This window comes from Dendropsophus ebraccatus, chromosome 14 (genome assembly GCF_027789765.1).
Source record: "Dendropsophus ebraccatus isolate aDenEbr1 chromosome 14, aDenEbr1.pat, whole genome shotgun sequence".
NCBI lineage: Eukaryota > Metazoa > Chordata > Amphibia > Anura > Hylidae > Dendropsophus > Dendropsophus ebraccatus.
In genome coordinates this window covers 4,407,641-4,435,045 of record NC_091467.1, presented here as the reverse complement: position 1 = coordinate 4,435,045, position 27,405 = coordinate 4,407,641, and the positions used below count along the sequence as shown (strand labels likewise).

The 27,405-nt window shown below is 50.3% G+C and overlaps 1 protein-coding gene across 2 annotated transcripts in view; it reads right to left on the bottom strand.

Annotated features, from left to right (window-relative positions):
* ADNP (activity dependent neuroprotector homeobox) overlaps nt 1-15,287 on the bottom strand; it is a 30,946-nt gene extending 15,659 nt beyond the window's left edge. Inside the window, exons 1-2 of one of the 2 annotated variants that reach the window (XM_069952451.1) lie at nt 14,803-15,287; nt 6,355-6,473 (exon numbers count right to left, since the gene is read on the bottom strand). The gene's annotated coding sequence lies outside the window, so the exon portion shown is untranslated. The remainder of the gene's footprint in view (nt 1-6,354; nt 6,474-14,802) is intronic. The other variant, XM_069952452.1, reaches the window with a different exon arrangement.
* Nucleotides 15,288-27,405: the final 12,118 nt, after the last annotated feature.

The following is a 27,405-nucleotide window of genomic DNA, read 5'->3' as shown; positions in this document are numbered from 1 at the left end:
AAAGCCTTTTTGTGTTTGTCCTTCCTCACCTGTGTGCTGATCGGCACAAATTTTATGTGTTTGATACTTCAATAAAGACAGAAGAGAATACTGGGTGAGTGCCCCTGCTCTATTTACTCTCTCTGAGCTGTATTGCACACAATGTTGTGTGTGAATTCTCCCCTTACCATCACTACATTATGTGCACCACGGAAGGGTGTATCTTATAGCCCTATTCCACGGAACGATTATCGTTCGTTTTCGGACGATATCAACTGCTACGGACGATAATCGTTCCGTGGAATAGAGTGCAACGATCAGCCGGCATCGTTCATGTCGGCTGATCGTTGCAGTCGCTTGTTTTTCAACATGTTGAAAAACAAGCGACTGATATAGCAGCGATCTGCTGCCGTCGCTCCGTTGAATAGGAGCATCGGCAGCAGATGCTGCTATATCCTATGGGCTGCCCGGACGATCTAGCGATCCCCCGGGCAGCCCCCCGCCGCCCCCTCCCGCACTCACCAGCTTGCTGCAGCCGCGTTGAATAGCAGCGGCAGCGAGCGGCGAACGAGGAGCAAACGAGCGCTGACAGCGCTCGTTTGCTCCTCCAACGACCCGTGGAATACGGGCTTTAGTGAAGCAACAGCAGCTTGTGAGGCTGTTTTGTGCAGCCTCCCAACAGTCATGCTTGTTTATGTCTTGATGTTCCAGGGGGTGCACTGTCTGAATATACATATTGGAGTGTCCCCCCCCCCCCCATCTGTATGTATGTATGTATGTGTAATTATATATATATATATATATATATATATATATATGGGGCAGGCAGACACCCATCTGTATGTATATGGGACAGGCAGAATCCACTCCCGACTGGAGCGCTGAAATCACAAAGCACCACAAGACATGTACCGTAGGTGAACATAGTTGTGCTGTATACCACAAGTGGTTCCAATATAATTGTCTATGTTGCAGTCACAGCCTGAGAGCCACAACGCAACCCTATTCACTTACCCGAGGTGCATTGCCGCACAATCACATGACACGGCAGTGCAAACAAACAAGCTTAAATGCAATATGAATAGAATGGATGGTCAGTAACAAAATAAAAAGGAGGTTTCCACAGTAAAGTTCAGTGAAAATCAAAGCATTACCTTCCATACAGATTCCACAAAAGAAAGATCTAAGCTGTCTACACCAAGCGGTTATCTCCTGTCAAAATTAGCGGAAACTATGAGAAGGAGAAAAGTGGCCAAGACTGGGCGACATGAGAACAGGTAAGTATACATGTTTGTTCTATCCTCACAGCAGCATGCCTAGTCCACATGTTTCACCAGACAACCACTATAAAAGTAATCAATTCAAAAACAAATCCCTGAATACAAGATCCACCATGTACTCAGGGGTTCGGAGACTGGGACCTATTTACCTATTTTTCCCTATTAGAATGGGATAACCAGAAACGTAGATAGAGATGAGCGAAGCAAAATGGATCTGCGCTCCCTCAGGCTGATAGTGCTTGTGCAGAGGGAGGATACCGTCTGGGGATAACCTGGAAAGTGCCGGGAAAACATGGGTACAGCTGAGTATTACACTGGATTCGGAAAATCAGCAGCCAACAAGTCACAAGAACACAGATGCTCCGCAAAAAAAAAAAAAAAAAATTAAATCCTCAAATATGGAACATATTGACATATTGATAAAGGAGGAGAAGAGGTCAAAAAGCAGGGACCGCTCACCGATGTAAAGGCAAGATCTGCCCAATAAATGTGCTCAACTCATAGATCAGAACCACTGGTATATGAAGAGAGTCTTATGGGGATAGATGTATCCTGCTCCAGCCATGGGTAACCTAAGAACGGCACCTTCATATACCAACCCTGAGCACAAAAATTACATCCACCAGCACAAGGGGCAAAAAAATATAAAATAGGAACAGACCCCAGCGCAGGGAAGCAAACAAGATTTTTAACATACAATACTACAAACATTTGTGCCATTAAAGGGGAATCCCGGCTGTAGTTAAACCCTTAGCAAACAGTTGCCGTCGCCATCGGTCCCAACGGCCTTCTGGTGTCTACATATGATGGGTGTTGCAACGACTGGAGATGCACAGGATGGAATAGCATTCTAAAATACTGCTAAGGCAATACAACAAATCTGGTGAGAGGTGACGATAAAAGTAACCTGCAGACATCACCAAGGGGGGCCTGGACGTGGGTATTGCCAAAGATCCTTTGTTCTGGAAATCAGAGCAGACTCCTGCGTACAACACCCCATAAAGGTTACTTCCTGCCTTGTAACTGGAGGTGGAAATCCCCTGTAAAGCCTCTTGGTCACAGTGTTCACACTATCCAGTAAGTGCCATTCAGTGGAAAATGTGCAAATTGCAGTGGCGCATGGAAAGGCATCCAATGCCACTGGCTTCAATGTAAGGAAGGCTTTAACCAAGGCTGCACATACTAGCTGCCCTTTGTCTGGCAGACAGCAGTTCTCCACAGCTCCCCCATACATATGCATGCTTGGCCAGGCTGAGCATACATGTTTTCTCAGTGGGGGAGGGGAATAAGCAGCTGTAGGATTCTGCTGGCTGTAGCTTATCTCTTGCGGGAACAAAGGATTGGTCATGCAGAAATCGAACCCTTGCCTGACCCTTCTACCCCACCCCTAACATCTGTGTTCGTAGAACCCCACCAGCCAGTAGATAATCAACAATCGCTATGGATTCAGCCAACATTCAGGGCCCTGTTATGTGGCCTAAAGAATTGTCGCACTGAGCAGCGACATTACAGCTGGTTTGCTAAGCCCTTACAGGGCCGGGCTGCACAAACGATAGCTGAGTCTTCACACCATGTTACCTGATCAGCTATCAATGATTAAAATGACTGGGGAGGAAAAAAAAAATAGTGATCAGCTGACGAATGTATGTTCTCTTGTCAGCTGATGCATGGCCATTTTACACAGGCTGATTGGTAGTCCGCATTCGTGAACGTGCAAATCCCACAGTACCAGCAACTATGTCAATGTATGTCCCAAGTGTAACAATGAGCAAGAAGATTTAAATCAAGAGATTCCAAGATCTTAGTGTTAGGACCCTATTGCACAGATCGATAAACTGCTGTTATCAGGTCATTTCGACCAATTGGCGCTCCCTGTCAGAGAACGATCATCAGCTAATCGTTTCTTTAGGTTTAAAACTAAAATCATCTGGCACGCATCGCTACATGTTATAGCTAAGTGTAATAACTATGCACGATTGACGGCTGATGACTGTGTAAATAAACTCCTACATACTTCTCCACGCTCCCTGACGTTTGGCCCGCTCCTGGCACTGTCCCAGTGATTGGCTGAGAGGCCCGTGACTTCACACAGCGCCATTAGCGAGCCGAAGCTAGCAGAACGTCAGGGAGCGCTGAGAGGTACGTAGGAGTTCATTTTTTTTTTTGTTTCGTTTACAAGGGCTGCACAGATATCAGTACGCTGCCCGATTATAGGGCAGTATATGGGCTCAGTAATAGGGTCCTTACCGTCGATGATAAACAAAAAACAAAATTTTAGTTCTTTTTTACATTACAAAACCCCTTTAAGAAACCTTGCAGCACAAAAGATATCTTTGTGATAAACATAAAAAAGGATGTACCATCAGGTACATCCTCTAATCTGACCCAGGGATAGATCAGCGCCGTCACAGGGAAGCCGATGCCGCGGTCCGTTTTTTGAACCGCAGCCCGGTTCCTGTGTACAGCGCTGTTGTATCCACGGGTTCGGGCCGGAGCTGAAGCACAGGAGGCGGGCTGGCCCGCACCCAGTGGGAGGGAATTCCCTCCCCTCAATGACACAGCTTCATGAGAATCAATGGAGCCGCGTCATACAGAGGCGGGGGATTCGGCCCACCTCCAGTGCTTCAGCTCCGGCCCGGGACCCGTGAATAGAATGGCGCCGTACCGGACCACGGTTCAATAAACGGACCGCGGCACTACTTCCCCTGAGCACATGTGGACCGGCCTGGTGATAATGACAGATTTTTCTGTAATTTCTGTCTGCGTTTTCGTTTTTTCCTCCTTGTGCTTAAAAGGCCATACATAGCACTTGCAATTTTTCACATAGAAACCCACATGAGCCCTTATTTTTTGCGCCACTAATTGTACTTTGCAATGACAGGCTGAATTTTTTCATAAAGTACACTGAAAAAGCAGGTAAAAATTTAAGACGTGATGAAATTGTAAAAAAAAAAACAAAAAAAACCCCAAAAACATCTTAGTTGGAGGGTATTTTTTTTTACGCCATTCGCCCTGGGGTAAAACTGACTTGTTATATATGTTCCTCAAGTCGTTACGATTACAACGATATATAACATAACTTTTCTTGTATCTGATGGCCGGTAAAAAATTTAAATCATAGTTAACAAATATATGTTCCTTAAAATCGCTCTATTCCCAGGCTTATAGCGCTTTTATCCTTTGGTCTATGGGGCTGCATGAGGGGTAATTTTTTGCGCCATGATGTGTTCTTTCTATCGATACCTTGATTGCGCATATGCGACTTTTTGATCACTTTTCATTACGATTTTTCTGGATTTGATGCACAATTTTGCACTTTGGGATTTTTTTGCGCTTGCGCCGTTTACCATGCGAGATCAGGAATGTGATTAATAATGCGGGCGATTACACGTGCGGCGATACCAAACATGTTTGTTTATTTATTCATAACATGGTAAATGGGGGATGATTCACACTTTTATTAGGGGAGGTTTTTTTTTTTTTTAATTATTAATTAATTAATTATTTTTTTTTTACACATACACTAGAAGGCCCCCTGAGGGACTTCTAGTATATGCACTCTGATTTCTCATTGAGATCTATGCTGTATAGATATAAAGCATAGATCAAGGAGACAGGCACTCGATTGCTTCTGGCTGCTGCAGCTGGAAGCAACCGAGTGCCGATGCGGGATCAGTGCCATTACGGCGCAGACCGAGTGCCGAGCTGGGATCAGCGCGATTACGGCGCAGACCCCGTCCCGAGCCAGACGTGTGAATCGCTCCTCCGGGACAACCAGGGAAGGCTGCATCCGATTACCTTATTAGCGGGCACGGCGACCGGACAGGGTCCCTGGTTACATGCAGCACCCAGGGCCCCGCTCTGAACATCCATAGGCGGCACTGGATGTACAGGTACGCCAGGGGTCGCCTAGGGGATAAATGCCAGAGATTTTGCAGGCAGACTAGCCCCAAGCGATCAGCATCCTGGGAAATAGACGTATTTTCTATGTGGAACCAAACCATTGTCAGAAAAAGACGCACCATAAAAACTACTGAGCAAAATTATAAAGGGACTGCTGTATAAGGGCAGAATACGTGCCAAAATCTGTGTAAGGCCGCATGGTGTGAATATTCACCTTACGGTGGTGATCAATCTTCAAGGATCAAATCAATCGTCTTCACCTTCTCCAAGGGAAGTCACATTATTCTAGCAAAATAAAATCGAGGCCCTGGGAGCTGCCAGTCGTCACATAGACCAAGGACAAGCATTTCCCACCACCAGGATTGCTGAAACTACAAGATTCATTCTCCTAAATAATGATCGCATAGTTGTGACACAAACCGGACCGAAGTGACAGCTTTCTGCTCAAAAGTGTCAAACAAAAAAAAATGCAGAAAAATTACACAAAGAAAATTAGTAATCTGGACAAAGTGTGGAAACTAGACGGCAAACAGGAGTCAAACACTAATATAATGTGTGTGGCTACAATTACCAATAAGACTAGGTTCACACTGGAGTCTACTTCCCAGGTGAGGTCCAAAATACCACCTCATGCTGCACTATTGTCTGGTGAATTGTCAGACACCATGCCAAAAACCCAGGGAACCCTGCTAAACAAAGCGCTCCATCTGGCAGCCTTGGTGCCAGCATGAGGATGCTGTCTCAGGAGTAACGCCTCTTCCTCAGGGTTTCTGGACCAAGAAACGCTGAAGACTTTGAATACAAGTTCATTACATCGGATACCAAAGATCATAACACCCAACATCCAAAGAAGAATGCAAGATCTCGCCCCACAGTACACAACAAATACTTGTACCAAAGTCCCAACAGGCACTGCACAGGGGTTGTTTGCACATGCAAGGGTTAAACGCTCATACCAGAGCTATGGTCACCAACTGGTGCAAAACTACAATCCTCATTAGCCAAAACCTGGAAAAGCACTGGCTGCAAACACTGGTGAAGAGAAAACTAGAAGTATATAAACTACAGGAACGTAAGTCATGGACAAAGCTTTGCTGAATCTTCTGCACAGCGCCCTCATATATGGTGGATACCACTTAAGTTAATCTTCAAAAATATACAGGAAGGTTTAATGCAAGGAACAAGGACAAACCTTTTGTTTCTCAAAATTAGATCAAAAAGGTAAAGTAGGGCCGATGCCAGTAGTGTAGGGGGTATCTTCATAGAACGCGGGGCCAGGGCAGAAAACATCCATGCATCCAGCGAGTCCTCCTAGAAGAGCAGAGCACAGTGTCAGACATTAGGAGTCAGTGGTAGAGGCATCCGCCGGTGGGGCGTCACTAGCGCAGCACTGGGCAGAGGGGCAGAGCACTGGGCACAGCACTGGGTAGAGGGGCAGATCTAGCACAGCACTGGGTAGAGGGGCAGATCTAGCACAGCACTGGGTAGAGGGGCAGATCTAGCACAGCACTGGGTAGAGGAGCAGATCTAGCACAGCACTGGGTAGAGGGGCAGATCTAGCACAGCACTGGGTAGAGGGGCAGATCTAGCACAGCACTGGGTAGAGGGGCAGATCTAGCACAGCACTGGGTAGAGGGGCAGATCTAGCACAGCACTGGGTAGAGGGGCAGATCTAGCACAGCACTGGGTAGAGGGGCAGATCTAGCACAGCACTGGGTAGAGGAGCAGATCTAGCACAGCACTGGGCACAGCACTGGGTAGAGGAGCAGATCTAGCACAGCACTGGGCACAGCACTGGGTAGAGGAGCAGATCTAGCACAGCACTGGGCACAGCACTGGGTAGAGGAGCAGATCTAGCACAGCACTGGGCACAGCACTGGGTAGAGGAGCAGATCTAGCACAGCACTGGGTAAAGGAGCAGATCTAGCACAGCACTGGGTAGAGGAGCAGATCTAGCACAGCACTGGGCACAGCACTGGGTAGAGGAGCAGATCTAGCACAGCACTGGGTAGAGGAGCAGATCTAGCACAGCACTGGGTAGAGGAGCAGATCTAGCACAGCACTGGGTAGAGGAGCAGATCTAGCACAGCACTGGGTAGAGGAGCAGATCTAGCACAGCACTGGGTAGAGGAGCAGATCTAGCACAGCACTGGGTAGAGGAGCAGATCTAGTACAGCACTGGGTAGAGGGGCAGATCTAGTACAGCACTGGGTAGAGGAGCAGATCTAGCACAGCACTGGGTAGAGGGGCAGATCTAGCACAGCACTGGGTAGAGGGGCAGATCTAGCACAGCACTGGGTAGAGGAGCAGATCTAGCACAGCACTGGGTAGAGGAGCAGATCTAGCACAGCACTGGGTAGAGGAGCAGATCTAGTACAGCACTGGGTAGAGGGGCAGATCTAGTACAGCACTGGGTAGAGGAGCAGATCTAGCAGAGCACTGGGTAGAGGAGCAGATCTAGCAGAGCACTGGGTAGAGGAGCAGATCTAGCGCAGCACTGGGTAGAGGAGCAGATCTAGCAGAGCACTGGGTAGAGGAGCAGATCTAGCACAGCACTGGGTAGAGGAGCAGATCTAGCGCAGCACTGGGTAGAGGAGCAGATCTAGCAGAGCACTGGGTAGAGGAGCAGATCTAGCACAGCACTGGGTAGAGGAGCAGATCTAGCACAGCACTGGGTAGAGGAGCAGATCTAGCACAGCACTGTGTAGAGGAGCAGAGGCCGGGGAGGCCGCTGTGAGTCACCATCTCCGCAGTCTCGGCTGCCTGGTAGGCGGCGCTGTGCTGCAGTTCCTGCTCTCCCCCTCCCCCACACTCTCAGCCTGACCCAGCGCACAGACTGCGCCCCCTTCAGGCCTGTGGGCGCCATGGCTCGGGGCTGCGGTGCATGCTGGGAGGAGGCTGCGCGGCTTGTGGCCCGCAGATGGCGGGGCTCCGGGGCAGGGATCGCGGCTCGGGCCTTTGTTCGGCGCAGTACACACAGTGCAGGAAGTGCGGCGGCCGCATGGCTACAGCACGGAGCGCGCCTTTTTACAGCAGGGAGAGCCCGCCCCCCGGCATTAACCCCTTCCCTGCCCACAGCCGCATTGCTCCCACGGACAGCCCCCAGCCAGGTGATAACCGGCTCTGCTACAGGTCACACGTGTGCGGCAATTTACATGACAACAATGTGACACGATGACAGCGATCAGCGGCCGGCAAGCACAGTATATACCCTCCGTCCCTATATACAGTATACACCCTCCGTCCCTATATACAGTATATACCACCTCCCCTATATACAGTATACACCCTCCGTCCCTATATACAGTATATACCACCTCCCCTATATACAGTATATACCCTCTGCCCCTATATACAGTATATACCCTCTGCCCCTATATACAGTATACACCCCCTGTCCCTATATACAGTATACACCCTCTGCCCCTATACACAGTATATACACCCTCTGCCCCTATACACAGTATATACACCCTCTGCCCCTATACACAGTATATACACCCTCTGCCCCTATACACAGTATATACACCCTCTGCCCCTATACACAGTATATACACCCTCTGCCCCTATACACAAAATATACACCCTCTGCCCCTATACACAGTATATACACCCTCTGTCCCTATATACAGTATATACACCCTCTGTCCCTATATACAGTATACACCACCGCCCCTATATACAGTATACACCACCGCCCCTATATACAGTATACACCCCCTGTCCCTATATACAGTATACACCCCCTGTCCCTATATACAGTATACACCCCCTGTCCCTATATACAGTATACACCCCCTGTCCCTATATACAGTATACACCCCCTGTCCCTATATACAGTATACACCCCCTGTCCCTATATACAGTATACACCCCCTGTCCCTATATACAGTATACACCCCCTGTCCCTATATACAGTATACACCCCCTGTCCCTATATACAGTATACACCCCCTGTCCCTATATACAGTATACACCCCCTGTCCCTATATACAGTATACACCCCCTGTCCCTATATACAGTATACACCCCCTGTCCCTATATACAGTATACACCCCCTGTCCCTATATACAGTATACACCCCCTGTCCCTATATACAGTATACACCCCCTGTCCCTATATACAGTATACACCCCCTGTCCCTATATACAGTATACACCCCCTGTCCCTATATACAGTATACACCCCCTGTCCCTATATACAGTATACACCCCCTGTCCCTATATACAGTATACACCCCCTGTCCCTATATACAGTATACACCCCCTGTCCCTATATACAGTATACACCCCCTGTCCCTATATACAGTATACACCCCCTGTCCCTATATACAGTATACACCCCCTGTCCCTATATACAGTATACACCCCCTGTCCCTATATACAGTATACACCCCCTGTCCCTATATACAGTATACACCCCCTGTCCCTATATACAGTATACACCCCCTGTCCCTATATACAGTATACACCCCCTGTCCCTATATACAGTATACACCCCCTGTCCCTATATACAGTATACACCCCCTGTCCCTATACACAGTATACACCCCCTGTCCCTATACACAGTATACACCCCCTGTCCCTATACACAGTATACACCCTCTGCCCCTATACACAGTATACACCCTCTGCCCCTATACACAGTATACACCCTCTGCCCCTATACACAGTATACACCCTCTGCCCCTATACACAGTATATACACCCTCTGCCCCTATACACAGTATATACACCCTCTGCCCCTATACACAGTATATACACCCTCTGCCCCTATACACAGTATACACCCTCTGTCCCTATACACAGTATACACCCTCTGCCCCTATACACAGTATACACCCTCTGCCCCTATACACAGTATACACCCTCTGTCCCTATACACAGTATACACCCTCTGCCCCTATACACAGTATACACCCTCTGTCCCTATACACAGTATACACCCTCTGTCCCTATACACAGTATACACCCTCTGTCCCTATACACAGTATACACCCTCTGTCCCTATACACAGTATACACCCTCTGCCCCTATATACAGTATACACCCTCTGCCCCTATATACAGTATACACCCTCTGCCCCTATATACAGTATACACCCTCTGCCCCTATATACAGTATACACCCTCTGTCCCTATATACAGTATATACCACCTCCCCTATATACAGTATACACCCTCTGTCCCTATATACAGTATACACCACCTCCCCTATATACAGTATACACCCTCTGTCCCTATACACAGTATACACCCCCTGTCCCTATATACAGTATACACCCTCTGCCCCTATATACAGTATATACCATCTCCCCTATACACAGTATAAGCCCCTCCCCCTATATACAGTATATATCACCTCCCTTATATACAGCATACACCCCAGCTATACACAGTATACACCCTCTGTCCCTATATACAGTATATACCATCTCCCCTATATACAGCATACACCCCAGCTATACACAGTATACACCCTCTGTCCCTATATACAGTATAAGCCCCTCCCCCCATATACAGTCTATACCATCTCCCCTATATACAGTATAAGCCCCTCCCCCTATATACAGCATACACCCCCTAGCTGTATAGCGTTCTGGAGTAGTACAAACATGTATATATGGGCCCAATCATATACAGGTAGAGTCCATATAGAACACTGGGGGGCTACAGCATACTGCCCCAATATACAGAGGGAGGGGGGCTACAGCATACTGCCCCAATATACAGAGGGAGGGGGGCTACAGCATACTGCCCCAATATACAGAGGGAGGGGGGCTACAGCATACTGCCCCAATATACAGAGGGAGGGGGGCTACAGCATACTGCCCCAATATACAGAGGGAGGGGGGCTACAGCATACTGCCCCAATATACAGAGGGAGGGGGGCTACAGCATACTGCCCCAATATACAGAGGGAGGGGGGCTACAGCATACTGCCCCAATATACAGAGGGAGGGGGGCTACAGCATACTGCCCCAATATACAGAGGCCACATCCTGTCAGATAACCTCATAGATGTAAGGGGGAGGTCCCTGTAATGCATGGTATATAAGAGGCCAGCGTGGGCACCGTATATGTATATGGGGTCCCCTGTGCACGCTGCCACTGTATACGGGGCCCCTGTGCACGCTGCCACTGTCCCCTTATACATGTATGTAGGGGCCCCTGTGCACGCTGCCACTGTCCCCTTATACATGTATGTAGGGGCCCCTGTGCACGCTGCCACTGTCCCCTTATACATGTATGTAGGGGCCCCTGTGCACGCTGCCACTGTCCCCTTATACATGTATGTAGGGGCCCCTGTGCACGCTGCCACTGTCCCCTTATACATGTATGTAGGGGCCCCTGTGCACGCTGCCACTGTCCCCTTATACATGTATGTAGGGGCCCCTGTGCACGCTGCCACTGTCCCCTTATACATGTATGTAGGGGCCCCTGTGCACGCTGCCACTGTCCCCTTATACATGTATGTAGGGGCCCCTGTGCACGCTGCCACTGTCCCCTTATACATGTATGTAGGGGCCCCTGTGCGATGACTGTCCCCTTATACATGTATGTAGGGGCCCCTGTGCGATGACTGTCCCCTTATACATGTATGTAGGGGCCCCTGTGCGATGACTGTCCCCTTATACATGTATGTAGGGGCCCCTGTGCGATGACTGTCCCCTTATACATGTATGTAGGGGCCCCTGTGCGATGACTGTCCCCTTATACATGTATGTAGGGGCCCCTGTGCGATGACTGTCCCCTTATACATGTATGTAGGGGCCCCTGTGCGATGACTGTCCCCTTATACATGTATGTAGGGGCCCCTGTGCGATGACTGTCCCCTTATACATGTATGTAGGGGCCCCTGTGCGATGACTGTCCCCTTATACATGTATGTAGGGGCCCCTGTGCGATGACTGTCCCCTTATACATGTATGTAGGGGCCCCTGTGCGATGACTGTCCCCTTATACATGTATGTAGGGGCCCCTGTGTATATGGGACCCGTGGTGCTGTATATGAGGTAACTGTCCCCTGTATATGTGGGGCCCCTATGTAAGCAGGCACTGTATATATATATGTGTGGCCCCTGTGAGGTCACTGTCCCCCATGGTTGGGGCATGGCTCTGTGAGGTGACTGTGGCCCCTATATGCCGTCACTGTATCTGTGTGAGGTGACCGGCCCCTGTGTATGTGGGGCCCCTGTGTATACCTGCACTGTATATATGCGTGTGGCCCCTGTGTGAGGTGACCGTCCCTCGTAGTGGTGGGGCCCCCATGTAAGCGGGCAATGTGTATGCCGGCACTGTATATCTATGTGTGGCCCCCGTGGTGGTGGTGTGGCCCCCGTGTATCCCGGTACTGTATATCTATGTGTGTGTGTGTGGCCCCCGTGTATCGTGGCCCCCGTGTATCCCGGCCCTGTATATCTATGTGTGTGTGGCCCCCGTGTATCCCGGCCCTGTATATCTATGTGTGTGTGTGGCCCCCGTGTATCCAGGCCCTGTATATCTATGTGTGTGTGTGGCCCCCGTGTATCCAGGCACTGTATATCTATGTGTGGCCCCCGTGTATCCAGGCACTGTATATCTATGTGTGTGTGTGTGGCCCCCGTGTATCCCGGCCCTGTATATCTATGTGTGTGTGTGTGTGTGTGTGTGGCCCCCGTGTATCCCGGCCCTGTATACCTATGTGTGGCCCCCGTGTATCCAGGCACTGTATATCTATGTGTGGCCCCCGTGTATCCAGACACTGTATATCTATGTGTGGCCCCCGTGGTGGTGGTGTGGCCCCCGTGTATCCCGGCACTGTATATCTATGTGTGTGTGTGTGTGTGTGTGTGTGTGTGTGTGTGTGTGTGTGTGTGTGTGGCCCCCGTGTATCCAGGCACTGTATATCTATGTGCGGCCCCCGTGGCGGTGTGGCCCCCGTGTATCCAGGCACTGTATATCTATGTGTGGCCCCTGTATATCTATGTGTGGCCCCTGTATATCTATGTGTGGCCCCTGTATATCTATGTGTGGCCCCTGTATATCTATGTGTGGCCCCTGTATATCTATGTGTGGCCCCCATGTATCCCGGCACTGTATATCTATGTGTGGCCCCCATGTATCCCGGCACTGTATATCTATGTGTGGCCCCTGTATATCTATGTGTGGCCCCCGTGTATCCCGGCCCTGTATATCTATGTGTGGCCCCCATGTATCCCGGCACTGTATATCTATGTGTGGCCCCCGTGTATCCCGGCACTGTATATCTATGTGTGGCCCCCGTGTATCCCGGCACTGTATATCTATGTGTGGCCCCCGTGGTGGTGGTGTGGCCCCCGTGGTGGTGGTGTGGCCCCCGTGGTGGTGGTGTATATCTATGTGTGGCCCCCGTGTATCCAGGCACTGTATATCTATGTGTGGCCCCTGTGTATCCCGGCCCTGTATATCTATGTGTGGCCCCCGTGGTGGTGGTGTGGCCCCCGTGTATCCAGGCACTGTATATCTATGTGTGGCCCCCGTGTATCCCGGCACTGTATATCTATGTGTGGCCCCCGTGTATCCCGGCACTGTATATCTATGTGTGGCCCCCGTGTATCCCGGCACTGTATATCTATGTGTGGCCCCCGTGGTGGTAGTGCGGCCCCCGTGGTGGTGGTGTGGCCCCCGTGTATCCCGGCCCTGTATATCTATGTGTGGCCCCCGTGTATCCAGGCACTGTATATCTATGTGTGGCCCCCGTGGTGGTGGTGTGGCCCCCGTGTATCCAGGCACTGTATATCTATGTGTGGCCCCCGTGGTGGTGGTGTGGCCCCCGTGTATCCCGGCACTGTATATCTATGTGTGGCCCCCGTGTATCCCGGCACTGTTTATCTATGTGCGGCCCCCGTGTATCCCGGCACTGTATATCTATGTGCGGCCCCCGTGTATCCCGGCACTGTATATCTATGTGTGGCCCCCGTGTATCCCGGCACTGTTTATCTATATGTGGCCCCCGTGTATCCAGGCACTGTATATCTATGTGTGGCCCCCGTGTATCCCGGTCCTGTATACCTATGTGTGGCCCCCGTGGTGGTGGTGTGGCCCCCGTGTATCCCAGCACTGTATATCTATGTGTGGCCCCCGTGTATCCCGGTCCTGTATATCTATGTGTGGCCCCCGTGGTGGTGGTGTGGCCCCCGTGTATCCAGGCACTGTATATCTATGTGTGGCCCCCGTGTATCCCGGCCCTGTATACCTATGTGTGGCCCCCGTGGTGGTGGTGTGGCCCCCGTGTATCCCAGCACTGTATACCTATGTGTGGCCCCCGTGGTGGTAGTGTGGCCCCCGTGTATCCCGGCCCTGTATATCTATGTGCGGCCCCCGTGTATCCAGGCCCTGTATATCTATGTGTGGCCCCTGTATATCTATGTGTGGCCCCTGTATATCTATGTGTGTGTGTGGCCCCCGTGTATCCCAGCACTGTATATCTATGTGTGGCCCCCGTGTATCCCGGTCCTGTATATCTATGTGTGGCCCCCGTGGTGGTGGTGTGGCCCCCGTGTATCCCGGCCCTGTATACCTATGTGCGGCCCCCGTGGCGGTGTGGCCCCGTGGGGCCCCGGCTCCGGTGGCGGGAGGGAGGGAGCTCTGGCTGTCCCTGCCCGGGGGCCCCTCACCTACCTGTGGCAGTCAGGGTGCGGGCAGCTCCGGGGGCCCGTGGCCGGTGGCGGGAGATGCTGTGAGGAGGAGGATGAGGCGGGAGCCGGGCCGGGTCCTCCTCCAGACAATACACGGCGGCTCCGATCCTGCCCTGGCCAAAATGGCGTCCGAGAAAGATCGGATGTGGCGTCAACGTCTCATTAGCATGTGGGGGGACTCATTGTCCGGCGGGGGGCGAGCCGAGCCCGGGAAAACACGAAGGGCCCGGCGGAGGGGAGGCCCGGGCTGGCGGCTCTCTCAGCCCCGGTGCTGGCGCGCGGGGCTCTTTGTCCTGGTGGCGGCGGGAGACGGCGTCAGCAGCGGCGGCAGCTCTCCTGGGTGTCTCTCCTGTAGGGGGCGCCGCACTCTGACGGAGGGATACAAGGAGAATGCACTGAAATCACGGCGGGGATGAGCTGTGTGAGGTGTTTTTTTCCCCTCTTCTCTACAGCGAATCCCTCCGCGGCCGGGACTTGATGCTGGAGTTGGTCACATGGTGCTGGGTGCTCAGTGCTGCAGCCAAGCGGTCAGGGTGGGGATGGCAGGCTCAGGGCCCCTGTTCCTGCTCCGTACAGCATGCAGCTCTGACAGGGACTGCCTGGGGCCCTGACTCCTGCTGCCCACGGGCCCCTCTGCTGCCCAGGGGCCACTGGGGGGGTCCAACCAACAACAACTCAACCACCACTAGTCAGCCAGGTAGACTATGGCCAAGGCTTAGGCCTGGAGCCCCATATGGAATATTCCAATATGGAGAACCATTGGTCATGTTTGGTTCTTTGTGCAGCTGCTGCAGCTCTTCTTGTGATCTTACATACCAGCCGCCATCTTGGTTATGAGTCAGTTGTTTTCGGCTGTCAAGAAAGCTTCTATTTCCAGTAAGTCAGGTCATGGCTTCTTGTAGGTTTCCTCAGGTCCAGGGATTCCGGCTCGCCAACAAGTCCCAATGACTCCACATCCATGGATCCTGAGGAGCCCCATCTACATCTAGTGAAGTCCAACGGCATAGGGCAACAGTCCCCAACCTCCGGCTCTCCAGCTAGTACAAAACTACAACTCCCAGCATGCCTACCTGCCCCAGTCACCTCCCATAGTCCTGTATGCCTCCGGTCACATCGGACGTCATGCTGGCATCTCTGATAACGTCTTTACCAGGGATGCGAGGCTTTGGCCAGAACTGGTGGCCTCTATCACAGATTACCCGGCTCCAATGCCAGCCGCGCCATTATGGTCTAAGCCGTCTCCGACACCCCTCACCAGCGACGGGTCTTGCCGGATCCAACACCAAATATATAGAGAGAGATATAGATATACACGCTCCAACAACTGCAAGACTCTGAACCTACCGATAGGCAATGCCAGTTCAGTTTGATGTACAGAGAAAACCTGTATCTAGATACCCTCTGATAGGGGTCATTAAAGTGAATGGACCATCAGGTACGGCGCGGGGATGCCACAGACACGGTCCTTTTTCTTAATTGTAACCAGGTTTGTGCGCTCAACGCGTTCTTTTCCTGAGTACTGACCTGCCCCCCCCCCCTCTTTGGGCACTGTATGCCATCATCCCTTTGGTTGGGCACTGTATGACATCCTCTCCTTGGTTGGGCACTTTATGGCATTCTTTCCTTGGTTGGGCATTGCATGGCATCATCCCTTTGGTTGGGCACTGTCTGGCATAATCCCTTTGGTTGGGCACTGTATGACATCCTCTCTTTGGTTGGGCACTGTATGGCATCATCCCTTTGGACACTGGCATCTTCTTTTTGGGCACTGTCTGGCATCATCTCTTTGGTTGGACATTGTCTGGCATCATCCCTTTGGTTGGGCACTGTATGGCATCATCCCTTTGGACACTGGCATCATCCCTTTGGTTTGGCACTGTATGATATCCTCTCATTCTTTAGGTACTGCATGGCATCATCCCTTTTGTTAGGCACTGTATAACATCCTCTCTTTGTTTGGGCACTGTCTGGAATCATCCTTTCAGTTGGGCACTGTATGGCATCATCTCTTTTGTTGGGCACTGCCTGACATTTCTTTTTGGCACTGTCTGGCATCATCCCTTGGTTGGGCACTGTATGGCATCATCTCTTTGGTTGGACACTGTCTGGCATCATCCCTTGGTTGGGCACTGTCTGGCATCATCCCTTGGTTGGGCACTGTCTGGCATCATCTCTTTGGTTGGACACTGTATGGCATCATCCCTTTGGTTGGGCACTGCCTGGCATCATCCCTTTGGTTTGGCACTGTCTGGCATCATCTCTTTGGTTGGGCACTGTCTGGCATCATCTCTTTGGTCGGGCACTGTCTGGCATCATCTCTTTGGTCGGGCACTGTCTGGCATCATCTCTTTGGTTGGGCACTGTCTGGCATCATCTCTTTGGTTGGGCACTGTCTGGCATCATCTCTTTGGTCGGGCACTGTCTGGCATCATCTCTTTGGTTGGGCACTGTCTGGCATCATCTCTTTGGTCGGGCACTGTCTGGCATCATCTCTTTGGTTGGGCACTGTCTGGCATCATCTCTTTGGTCGGGCACTGTCTGGCTGTCAGGACTGTATCTTTGCGGAGCGTCATGCGTCCCTCGGCTCGTGCTGTGCGGCCGAGAAGGCGCTGATTTTCTTGCATTCTGTTTCTGTGTTTTGTTTTGTAGGGTGTGAACACTGGTTTATTTGCTCACCTTGAGAGACACACCCGACTTCACCTGCTGAGTTCTGTCTGGCCATGTCTGGGTTAATCTGTGTTTTGGTTCTGCTGTGACTGACAGGTCATCCTGCCAGTGGATCTGTTTTGTTCTCAGGTGTCTGTGCTTGGAGATCAGGGGGATGGTCCAATGATGTTCTGGATCAGAACCCCGGCCTCCTATATAACCTCCTCAGTCTGGGATATCATTGCTGGTTATTGACTTAGTCTCTGCCTGCTTGTATCTTCTGTGTATTTGCTATTCTGATCTTTGCCTTATTCCTTGACCTCCCTTGCTTGCCGCCGGCCCTTGACCATATTGCCTGGACTTTGACTACGTTTATTGGATATTGATTTTGTACTTTTGCTGCCCGATTGTTGTGACCCGGACTGTTGACTATTCTTCATTGTGTTTGTCTGTCTGTCTGTTTGTCTTGTCTTTGTGTCCCACCTAGCCAGTGCAGGGACCGCCGCCAAGTTGCTCGCCGCCATCTTAGGGCGGATTGTGGCAAGTAGGTAGAGGACAGTGGGCGGGGCTGAGCTTAGGGCTCACTGTCTTGTCTTGTCCTGCTGTCCGGATCCTAACACTGGCATCATCCCTTTGGTTGGGCACTGTCTGGCATTGTCCCTTTGGTTGGGCACTGTCTGTCATTGTCCCTTTGGTTGGGCACTGTCTGTCATTGTCCCTTTGGTTGGGCACTGTCTGTCATTGTCCCTTTGGTTGGGCACTGTCTGCCATCGTCCCTTTGGTTGGGCACTGTCTGGCATCAACCCTTTGGTTGGGCACTGTATGACATCCTCTCTTTAGTTGGGCACTGTATGGCATCATCCCTTTGGACACTGGCATCTTCTTTTTGGGCACTGTCTGGCATCATCTCTTTGGTTGGACATTGTCTGGCATCATCCCTTTGGTTGGGCACTGTATGGCATCATCCCTTTGGGCACTGGCATCATCCCTTTGGTTTGGCACTGTATGATATCCCCTCATTGTTTGGGTACTGCATGGCATCATCCCTTTGGTTGGGCACTGTATGGCATCATCCCTTTGGGCACTGGCATCATCCCTTTGGTTAGGCACTGTATAACATCCTCTTTGGTTGGGCACTGTATGGCATCATCTCTTTTGTTGGGCACTGACTGACATTCCTTTTTGGCACTGTCTGGCATCATCCCTTGGTTGGGCACTGTCTGGCATTGTGCCTTTGGTTGGGCACTGTCTGGCATTGTGCCCTTGGTTGGGCACTGTCTGGCATCATCCCTTTGGTTGGGCACTGTCTGGCATCGTCCCTTTGGTTGGGCACTGTCTGGCACTGTCCCTTTGGTTGGACACAGGCATCATCCCTTTGGTTGGGCACTGTCTGGGATCATCCCTTTGGTTGGGCACTGTCTGGCATCATCCCTTTGGGCTTTATATGACTACTATGGGCACTGGCACAGCTTAAACAAGCGGCAGAGGTACCAGTCACTGTATGGCATTATACACCAGAATGCAGCATGTACACTGTGGGGCGGAGCCAGGATGTACAGGAAGCAGCAGAACTCCAACATTTCCTGTAAAATTATGAAAACTTTATTCAGGCAACTTCCAGAATGGACAAAGACATAAAACAGTAACAACCCCCCCCCCCCACCACCACCACCACCACCACCACCACACACACACACACACACACACACACACACACACACACACACACACACACACACACACACCTCTCCATAGACAGACAGACAGACAGACACAGACCTCTCCATAGACAGACAGACACACACAGACACAGACCTCTCCATAGACAGACAGACACACACAGACACAGACCTCTCCATAGACAGACAGACACACACAGACCTCTCCATAGACAGACACACACACCCCTCCATGGGGACAAACACACACAGACACAGACCCCTCCATAGACAATGCATTCCAGGCTGAAATTCATGACAATTCGGCATAAAACGCATATAATGAGAACCGGGTCGGGTGTGTCATACTGTATAGTGAGCAGTGTAAGGTAGTCACTGGATGTCCCAAGCAATCACATAACATACAAACACCTAATACATAAGTAATATCCCAGCAGATCCCCATACATAATATCCCAGCAGATCCCCATACATCCCCGTACATAATATCCCAGCAGATCCCCATACATCCCCGTACATAATATCCTAGCAGATCCCCATACATAATAGCCCAGCAGATCCCCATACATAATAGCCCAGCAGATCCCCATACATCCCCGTACATAATATCCCAGCAGATCCCCATACATCCTCATACATAATATGCCAGCAGATCCCCATACATAATATCCCAGCAGATCCCCATACATAATATCCCAGCAGATCCCCATACATCCCCATACATAATATCCCAGCAGATCCCCATACATCCTCATACATAATATGCCAGCAGATCCCCATACATCCCCATACATAATATCCCAGCAGATCCCCATACATCATATACCAGCAGATCCCCATACATCCTCATACAAAATATCCCAGCAGATCCCCATACATAATATCCCAGCAGATCCCCATACATCCCCATACATAATAGCCCAGCAGATCCCCATACATCCCCATACATAATAGCCCAGCAGATCCCCATACATAATAGCCCAGCAGATCCCCATACATCCCCATACATAATATCCCAGCAGATCCCCATACATAATATCCCAGCAGATCCCCATACATAATAGCCCAGCAGATCCCCATACATAATAGCCCAGCAGATCCCCATACATCCCCATACATAATAGCCCAGCATATCCCCATACATAATATCCCAGCAGATCCCCATACATCCCCATACATAATATCTCAGCAGATCCCTATACATAATATCCCAGCAGATCCCCATACATAATATCCCAGCAGATCCCCATACATCCTCGTACATAATATGCCAGCAGATCCCCATACATCCCCATACATAATATTCCAGCAGATCCCCATACATCATATACCAGCAGATCCCCATACATATCTCAGCAGATCCCCATACATAATATCCCAGCAGATCCCCATACATCCCCATACATAATATCCCAGCAGATCCCCATTCATCCCCATACATAATATCCCAGCAGATCCCCATACATCCCCATACATAATAGCCCAGCAGATCCCCATACATCCCCATACATAATAGCCCAGCAGATCCCCATACATCCCCATACATAATAGCCCAGCAGATTCCCATACATCCCTATACATAATATCCCAGCAGATCCCCATACATCCCCATACATAATAGCCCAGCAGATTCCCATACATTGGTATTGGTTGACAAATTTTTGTCCTAATGTCCTAATCTTTGCACAAATGTCGAATTTAACCACACCCCTTTACTTTAACCCACACCGTTCACCATAAACTACACCCTTCACATTAAACCACACCCCCTTTAAGCAAAGCCTTACCCTTTTACATAAAACCACACTTTACTTTAAACCACGCCCCTTAACATGAAAGCACACCCTTCACTTTAAACCACTCCCCTTTACACAAAGCCTCACCCCTTCACTTTAAACCACACCCCTTTACACAAAGCCTCACCCCTTCACTTTAAACCACACCCCTTAACTATAAACCACACCCCGTTACACAAAGCCTCACCCCTTTACATGAAACCACACCCCTTCTGTTTAAACCACGCCCCTTTACATGAAACCACACCCTTCACTTTAACCGACATGTTGAAAGACAAACGACTGTAATAGCAGCGATCTGCTGCAGAATAGGAGGCTGCAGACCGCCACTATCCTCTATGGGCTGCACGGACAATCAGCGATCACCTGGGCGCCCCCCCACACCTCCCTACTCACTGCCGCCATGTGTAATAGTGGTGGCATCGAGTGGAGCTGACAGTGCTCGTTTGCTCCTCACTGTCGGCCCGTGGAATAGAGGCTTTAGTCTGCAGAGTATTTCACTATCCATTGTTAACTGGGACACCGACTATTATCGCTGGCGGCCATCATGGAGTCATGGAACCCAGTGCTCCGGCCGCTGCCTTATACGTCCTCCTCTATTCATCTGAAAAAATCATATATCTCTGTAATTTGCTGACAGCTGACTGCAGGACAGGGATAGTGATGGCTCTGGAGACGGCCTATAGTACAGGGAACGCAGATTAATGGTAGAAATCATTGCTTCCTCTACATCCTAACAGTGACCAGATATTGGCCCGAGGTGACCCTAGTGGGAGCCACCATAGACTTCCTGGAAGCCGAGTATTGTGAAGCCCGAGCACCAAGGCTGCATAGAGGAGCGATGGCGATCTGAGAGATCACAGTCCTCCCTGTCCAGGACGTGGAGACCAGATGGGAGGAATGGACTGGAACAAAGGGGGAGGGGTAAGGGAACAAAGGGGGAGGGGTAAGGGAACAAAGGTCGACGAGTAAGGGAACAAAGGGGGAGGGGGTAGGGGAACAAAGGGGGAGGGGTAAGGGAACAAAGGGGGAGGGGTAAGGGAACAAAGGGGGAGGGGTAGGGGAACAAAGGGGGAGGGGTAGGGGAACAAAGGGGGAGGGGTAGGGGAACAAAGGGGGAGGGGTAAGGGAACAAAGGGGGAGGGGAACAAAGGGGGAGGGGTAAGGGAACAAAGGTCGACGAGTAAGGGAACAAAGGGGGAGGGGTAGGGGAACAAAGGGGGAGGGGTAAGGGAACAAAGGGGGAGGGGTAAGGGAACAAAGGGGGAGGGGTAAGGGAACAAAGGGGGAGGGGGAGGGGAACAAAGGGGGAGGGGTAAGGGAACAAAGGGGGAAGGGGTAAGGGAACAAAGGGGGAGGGGTAAGGGAACAAAGGGGGAGGGGTAAGGGAACAAAGGGGGAGGGGTAAGGGAACAAAGGGGGAGGGGGAGGGGAACAAAGGGGGAGGGGTAAGGGAACAAAGGGGGAGGGGTAGGGGAACAAAGGGGGAGGGGTAAGGGAACAAAGGACTCTGTGGCAGCTTCAGTCGTCCACCTCCTTAGGGTTGGTTTACAGCCTGATCGGTGCTCGTCTCCAGGGTATAACCAGTCGTGTGGCTGCATGAACGATGGCTGGAGATGTTAGGTGGCATAGGTGCACATCCGCTATAACACGGGGAGAGGGGGGGCTGTCAGCGTTCTCCAGACGGATCAGTCAACAAGCAGCTGCTGATTAGTCGGCTAATTACTATGAGGCCGTGTTCATACATGCAGTAACACTTCTTTGGAGTAATGGATCAGTTCATTGCCGTCCATCCCTTCTTTATAGTGTTAATGCAACATGTGAGAAGCTACCCTAAGGCCGTGGTCACACATGCGGGAACACAATGACAATGCGCATAGTGAGCATCTCATTGCAGCGCTGCATCACTTCATTCCAGTAATTATTCATGTATTACCGCCCTTCATTGTGTTAGCGCTAATGTGTGTGAATACACCCTTAGGGTCCATTTACACAGAAAGATTATCTGACAGATTATCTGCCAAAGATTTGAAGCCAAAGCCAGGAATGGATTTGAAAAGAGGAGAAATCTCTGTTTATAGTCTGTTTCTGGCTTTGGCTTAAAATTTTTGGCAGATAATCTGTCAGATAATCTTTCTGTGTAAATGGACCCTAAGGGTGTATTCACACACATTAGCTCTAACACAATGAAGGGGTAAACATGGTCAGATGTCTTGGTAGTACCTGGACAGGGATGGGTCACAGTCCCATACGGCCTGAAGCTTTCTGCTGCTTTTAGAAGATGTTATCGCCGATAGGCAAGTCAACGTCCAAGGAAGTAGAGCATAATCTAACCCTATCGATAAACCCTATTCTGGATCGGCTCTACGCCTCTTTCCCTTTACATAGGAAGTCTTGAGCCTGGGCCCTATTACACCAAAGATTATCTGACAGATTTTTTCAGCCAAAGTCAGGAACGGACTATAAACAGAGACCAGGTCATGAAGATAAGACTGAGATTTCTCCTCTTTTCAAATCCATTCCTGGTTTTGGCTGAAATCTGTACAATAATCTGTCAGACGTCTTTTATAGGGCCTTAAGAAGGTGACCATCTCAGCAGTATGGACCCATAAAGTGGACGTACCTTATCCAGGTCGCTGTAATACAGCACACAAAGGTGGATCTGACGCCTCCATGTTCTTCAGCCTAGAAAAACAAAGTCTTATCCTTGCACATGCTTTCTCAGCCTCCGATCGCCCTCTAGATTCTCCTACAGACTGTCAGGTTATATCTGTTCAGAGCTCCGAGACACCAGGTTCTTTCCTAGGGGAAGTCTCCAAATGGGCCCTCTGCTTCTCCGCATGATCTGGGCAACTACCATGGCCTGGCCATGACTGAGTCTCATCAATACCCTGTGTAACATGGAAATTAGAGGGAACACATAGACCAGCCTGAACCTTCATGATATGGACAGAGTGTCCAATGGATTGTCCTTCCAACCTCTCTCTTATAATGGGGAATGTGCCATAAAACCCAGAGAACCCCTCCAACATCTTCACAAGAGTCCTGAGGAACTCTGCGGCTCTCCCCACTCTCTCCTCTCTGGAGTCTATGATAACGCCCAGGAATCTTTGGGTGGTTGCAGGTTGGACACCTGATGTTTCCTATTACCCAGCCAATATCTCTTGGTGACCCCTCGAGAAGCCAATCATCTGAGTATGGACAATCTCAGCCTATATAACCTATGTGAGGGTGGTGGTGGTACGACACCGAGGAGGTGCCAAAGGGAGCGCCGTAAACTGCAGATGGAGATGGAATTCTCCGGGACACTTTGCTTCTCCGTGAAAAAATTAGACATGAACGAACCTCAATTGCCCTCAGGTTCATCCGAACCAAAGCATGTTGGATTTGGTAAGCGGTGGCTGAACAAGTTGGATGCAGCCCCAGAGTCCTGAAAAACATGAATGAAGCCTATGGCCTGTGGTTGTATCCACCAGGACTTCCTAGGGCTTCATCCACCGGTATTCGGGTTTGGACGAGCATCTAGTAGGAATCTTTCGGGAGGAAGAGGACAGAATAATCTGCTCCTGAATAGTCTCGTCATTTTTCAGAGCCTTCATAGAAGAGTAAAAAAAGAGGCCCAAGTCCTGCGCAGGGACCGGAGCTCTGCCTGAGATCACCAATGTAACCCCCCAAAGGGTGAGGCCATACATGACCTGGAAATTAGGAATCAGCCATTTCTGAGATTATAGATGAATGTGTGATGACTACTACCAGCCCCAGTACAGCCGTCTTCTATAGTGATGACTACAGTCCTGGCTCCGTCACGGCCTGCTGGGAGTGCCGCAACCGCTGAAGCACCACAGGGTGCAGACCCCTCATCTACCGCAGACTTATCTCAGGGTTAGTTATGCAACTTTACAGGAACTTCTTGGGGGAGACGCTGCATCACATTAGTCACCCACACATTGGTGCTTACACTATACATATCCATGCACCTATCAGAGTATACAGACATGATATAGCTAGGAGTGTGCCCCCCCCAGCACTACAGAGACATTGGTGCTTACACTATACATATCCATGCACCTATCAGAGTATACAGACATGATATAGCTAGGAGTGTGCCCCCCAGCACTAGACCCCCCTGTATTACAGACATTGGTGCTTACACTATACATATCCATGCACCTATCAGAGTATACAGACATGATATAGCTAGGAGTGTGCCCCCCAGCACTAGACCCCCCTGTATTACAGACATTGGTGCTTACACTATACATATCAATGCACCTATCAGAGTATACAGACATGATATAGCTAGGAGTGTGCCGCCGCCAGCACTACAGAGACATTGGTGCTTACACTATACATATCCATGCACCTATCAGAGTATACAGACATGATATAGCGAGGAGTGTGCCCCCCCAGCACTACACAGACATTGGTGCTTACACTATACATATCCATGCACCTATCAGAGTATACAGACATGGTATAGTTAGGAGTGTGCCCCCCCAGCACTACACAGACATTGGTGCTTACACTATACATATCCATGCACCTATCAGAGTATACAGACATGGTATAGCTAGGAGTGTGCCCCCCCCCAGCACTACAGAGACATTGGTGCTTACACTATACATATCCATGCACCTATCAGAGTATACAGACATGATATAGCGAGGAGTGTGCCCCCCCCCAGCACTACACAGACATTGGTGCTTACACTATACATATCCATGCACCTATCAGAGTATACAGACATGATATAGCTAGGAGTGTGCCCGCCCCCAGCACTAGACCCCCCTGTATTACACAGACATTGGCACTTATACATATCCATACACCTATAAGAGTATATAGACATGATAATCACCCACATAGTAGTGATGTGAACCCTCTTATTACAGTTTTGTAGTATTCTTTATTCTGCAGTTCTGTATATAGCGTGAGGCTTGCATGGACTTGGACCATATGGATGTGATGTTGGACCATATTTACATGTGGTTTCCAAGGTGCAGCCTGTGCAAGAAGATCCACAAGTGCAATGGTCTGCAGACCAGTGCTCCCCCTCATAGCTCGGAGCCCGCCATCATCATCTCCCACATCAACCAGCTTCTATCTGATTGCCATCCGTCTGTCAGGCCGTGGATGAAGTCATAGGCAGGACTTACCCAGGAAACTAGAACATGTCCCAGTTTCAGCCCGGCATCTCTCCTGCTATATGCCCCAGTGTGCTGAGGAGACGCCACCGGCTGGATGTCTCTCTAATTCTTTATACGTGGGGGGGAGGGGGGGCGCGTCTGACACCATTGTGGTTTGCAGCAGGTTTGATTATTTTTACTCTACAGCTCAAATAAAGAATTTTTAATGTCAGGAGAATCAGGAAAGGTGTGACGGTATGGAAGTTACGTCTCTCACGATGGGCAGGACGGGGATCTGATTCCTGATTGTTGTCCAGCCATGATAAGAATAGTAGTTTTGCAACAGCTGGAGGGCCGCAGGTTCCCCCTCCCTGATCTACAAGATAGGTAAATGCACCCCGATATCCACAACAGCCTAAAGACTGAGGAGAGAACACCTGAAATCCCGTCTATCACATTATAATCCACATAGCTGCAATTCAGATCATCCTGACAACTTACACGGCCGATCATAAAGGGTAAACTAGAGCCAATCTGGTCTATTGGCCAGCAATGGCTGTGCACGCATGTGTAATATATCTATATCATTAGTGATGTCTGTGCAGCCCTCGCCTTTAGTGTAAAGTAATAAAGTATTTACTCACCTTACCCCGTTCCCGACATCCTCGGGCCTTCCCCGGTCTTTGCAGCTCCGCCTTCTGTTCCTCAGCCAATCACCGGTTGCGGTCCTGTCTCAGCCAGTGATTGGTTAAGCGGCCTGTCAGTGCAGAGAAGGCAGAGCTGCAGAGACCGGGGAGGCCTGAGGACACCGGGGAACATGGTAAGGTCAGTAAATACTTTATTTTATACCACAATCATCAGCTGTTGGCCGCACATTGCTATAACATGTGTGATTTTAGGTCTGGATCAGCAGATAATTGATGTCTCTATTACACGGAGCGATAATCAGCACAATTCAGCCGCTTATCGCTCCATGGAATAGGGCCCTTAAATCAGGAGGTGCACGGGACTTTTCATACATCCAGCTGTGTTTTCAGGACATAGAAAAAGCTTTTATTATCCAGTGTAGAGTTAGAGAGGTCTAGAAAGGCACCAAGTTATATCACCTCTTCCCTCCCATCACGGCTCAGGACCCAGCCAGCATCTGGCAAGCAAGCAGGGCGGAAGATGGGAGCGGGGGCAAGGAGGCATGCTAGCTTGGTGCACTCGGAAAGCTCGAGAACGTCTCTTTACTCCAGAGAATAGCAGCATTCTATGTTCTGGAAGCACAGACAGATATATGAGAGGTCCCATGTGTCTCCTGACCTATCAGCATCTGTCTGAAACATGAATTATAATA